Source organism: Anolis carolinensis, unplaced genomic scaffold, assembly GCF_035594765.1.
Source record: "Anolis carolinensis isolate JA03-04 unplaced genomic scaffold, rAnoCar3.1.pri scaffold_7, whole genome shotgun sequence".
NCBI classification, from domain to species: Eukaryota; Metazoa; Chordata; class Lepidosauria; order Squamata; family Dactyloidae; genus Anolis; species Anolis carolinensis.
This window is the reverse complement of record NW_026943818.1, coordinates 8,945,613-8,949,254: the sequence shown is the minus strand read 5'-3', so window position 1 is coordinate 8,949,254 and position 3,642 is coordinate 8,945,613. Positions and strand designations below refer to the sequence as shown.

Here is a 3,642-nt window from a genome sequence, read left to right as displayed (position 1 = left end):
AAACAGACAAGAGTTCCTTCTCCCACCTTTGACATTATTCCACAGATATATAAACCCCGCTTGCCTAGTTTCCAACAGACCTCACAACCTCTGAGGGTGCCTTCCATAGATGTGGGTGAAACGTCAGGAGAGAATGTTTCTGGAACGTGGCCATACAGCGTGAAAAACACACAACAACCCAGTGATTCCGGCCATGAAAGCCTTCGACAATACATTCCCTATCCTCATTCCCCTATTCAAATATTTAAATATGGCTTTTGTGTACCCTCTTGATCTTCTTTTCTCCAAGCGAAACAGTCACAAAGTCCGTCTGTTATATGAGGGTTGAATGAAAAATAATGCCTCCACCTTCGTAACTCCTCAACAGATGGCAGTCCTGGTCTGCGGCAGGTACTGGTTTGTTCAGTAGACTCTCCTCTACAGTTCCATTTGGAGGGAGGCCTTAGCATTGAACAGTTGTGTTGTTAAAGTGCAAAGTATGGAACCTTGCACAGACGGGGGAGCCTTAGCATTGAACGGTTGTGTTGTTAAAGTGCAAAGCATGGAACCCTGCGCAGACGGTCAGTCAATGCGACTTAAGCAACGTGCAGTCATTGAATTCTTGATCACCCCAAAGGAGATTCATCAGAGAATGCAAGCTGTGTATGGTGATTGTGTTGATGTGAGTCCTGTGCGTCGTTGGGTGAGTAAGTTTATAGATGTTGAAGTGGGAACATCTGACTTGCGTGACAAACAAAGAGTTGGACGTCAGCAACCACCGAGTTTCACAAGCAAGAGGTTGACAGATGGATTCAGGACGATCGTCGTATCACTCAGAGAGAAATTTCAAGCATCATCGGCATTTCACAAGAAAGTGTAGGTCACATTATTGCTTTGCTTGGTTATCGGAAGATCTGTGCACGATGGGTTCTGTGAGACGCCGGTCACGGAAACAGAGTGTCGACTTCTTCTGTGACAGATTCAGAAAACTTGTTCATCGTTGGCAGAAATGTATCCAATTGTCTGGTAATTATGTGGAAAAGTGAATAGTGGTAATTAAAGAGCACATTCTAAGGATTATTTCTGCGTTTGATTTATGAAAATACTCCCATCCAAACCCAAGTTACAAAGGTGGAGGCATTACTTATCATTCAACGCTCGTACATTGAACTTGACCTGAACCTTGTTGTGCTTTCCAACTACAGTAGACCCATTGAATCAGTTTATTTATTTAGATGTTGTCTCAACATTCAACGAGTTCAGTTTATCTACTCCAATTGGGACTAAACAACGGGATTCAGGCCCAGTAGACTCGCTAGCCAAGTCTCTGGAAGACCAGAATTTGAATCTCTGGAATCTCATGGAAACCCACATGGAAACCTTGGACAAGTAAGTCTTTTATCTCCAAGGAAGACACTGAGGAATCAATCTCGCCAAGGGTCTCCGTAAGCCAGAGTCAACAGGAAGGCAAGTTTTGCAACAACGGAAGCAATATAGAGTTTTAATTATCTGGGAGGCGAGGAGAAGATACTGTGAGACGCCGGTTGCGGAAACAGAGTGTTGACTTCTTCCATGATGGTAGAAATGTATCCAATTGTCTGGTGATTATGTGGGAAAGTAAATAGTGGTAATTAAAGAGCACATTCTAAGGATCATTTCTGCATTTGATTTATGAAAATACTCCCACCCCAACCCAAGTAACGAAGGTGGAGGCATTACTTTTCATTCAATCCTCGTATAACTGGAGAATTTTTTAAAAAACGTATCCATGCTATTACTCCAAGGGTGCTCTGCTCGTTTAAACTTCTCGCGCACCGCAAAATGGCATTCATCACAGAACCCAGGAGCCGAGATGGAAATAAAAGGATCCTATCAACATGACTTCAAGGGTCCAAGCCGGTCCCAGATTGAGTTACTGACAGAATTACAGCTGACACTAAGAACGGCTTGAGATGACTCGAGAGGGCCGGGGGGCGGCAGGAGCAGACAATGGCCTGTATTCTTTGGCGGGATAAAGGTGACATTTCGGGGAATGTGGGAGACGGAGGAATCTCAGCCTCTGAATAAAACATCGGAGGCTCTTATGGGATTCGGGAGGGAGAAACGAGCCCAACATAGTAACCACTTTAAGCCTCCAGACAAGCCGGCCCCCAGGTTGTGTTTATGGGTTTTCACCTCGCGGGAGACCTCTTGATTTATCTGGGACACACACTGCTTTCTTCTCTTCCTACACTTGCTCATCTTTCGAGAAACGTCCCGGATAAGATTAGCCAAAGGCAGGCCTTTCCATGACTCGGGATGTGCTCCGAATGTGCCACAACCGCCCCAAAACAATCCTGCTTCAAGAAGTTGCTTTGTTGGATTGCAACTCCCAGGCTCCTCCACCCACTGCTTCAAGAAGTTCTTTTGTTGCATCACAACTCCCAGGCTCCTCCAACCACTGTGGCCAATGGGGATTCTAGGAGTCACTGTCTAAAAATAAGTCCAGAATGTTCAAAAGCAATAACTAAAATACAACAGACTTTTCCACCCACCATAGAATTGCCCTGGAGGACCTCAAGCAGTGGTCCTCTGAAAGGCGTGATGCCCACACTCCTTAATTTAAGCCTGACCAGGTAGCCATGAAATCATGTCCAATGCACCTGGGCTTCAAGGTCTTCTCACAGATTCTCCCAGTGGTTCTCAACCTGTGGGTCCCCAGATGTTTGACCTTCACTCCTTAATTTAAGCCTGACCAAGTAGCCATGAAATCATGTCCAATGCACCTGGGCTTCAAGGTCTTCTCACAGATTCGCCCAGTGGTTCTCAACTTGTGGGTCTCCAGATGTTTGACCTTCACTCCTTAATTTAAGCCTGACCAAGTAGCCATGAAATCATGTCCAATGCACCTGGGCTTCAAGGTCTTCTCACAGATTCTCCCAGTGGTTCTCAACCTGTGGGTCTCCAGATGTTTGACCTTCAACTCCCAGAAAGCCTAACAGCTAATAAACTGGTCCGCACTCCTTAATTTAAGCCTGACCAAGTAGCCATGAAATCATGTCCAATGCACCTGGGCTTCAAGGTCTTCTCACAGATTCGCCCAGTGGTTCTCAACCTGTGGGTCCCCAGATGTTTGACCTTCACTCCTTAATTTAAGCCTGACCAAGTAGCCATGAAATCATGTACAATGCACCTGGGCTTCAAGGTCTTCTCAGATTCTCCCAGTGGTTCTCAACCTGTGGGTCTCCAGATGTTTGACCTTCAACTCCCAGAAAGACTAACAGCTGGTAAACTGGCCCACACTCCTTAATTTAAGCCTGACCAAGTAGCCATGAAATCATGTCCAATGCACCTGGGCTTCAAGGTCTTCTCATAGATTCTCCCAGTGGTTCTCAACCTGTGGGTCTCCAGATGTTTTGGCCCTCAACTCCCAGAAATCCCAACCAGTTTACCAGCTGTTAGGATTTCTGGGTCCTTGCTCAAAGTTTTCCCGGGTCAAGTGGTTCCCAGTCAAAGTAGTCCTTGCTTAAGGTTTTCCCAGGTCAAGTGGTCCCCAGTGAAAGTAGTCCTTGCTCAAGGTTTTCCTGGGTCAAGTGGTTCCCAGTCAAAGTAGTCCTTGCTCAAAGTTTTCCCAGGTCAAGTGGTCCCCGGTGAAAGTAGTCCTTGCTCAAGGTTTTCCTGGGT

The 3,642-nt window shown here is 46.0% G+C and overlaps 1 long non-coding RNA gene across 1 annotated transcript; it reads right to left on the bottom strand.

The window, feature by feature from the left end:
* Positions 1 to 1,464: 1,464 nt before the first annotated feature.
* On the bottom strand, positions 1,465 to 3,125 carry LOC134293249 (uncharacterized). The gene is made up of 2 exons (XR_010000273.1): positions 2,155 to 3,125; positions 1,465 to 1,577 (listed from the first exon to the last, which is right to left on the bottom strand). It is a non-coding gene; the product is annotated as an uncharacterized LOC134293249 (long non-coding RNA).
* Positions 3,126 to 3,642: the final 517 nt, after the last annotated feature.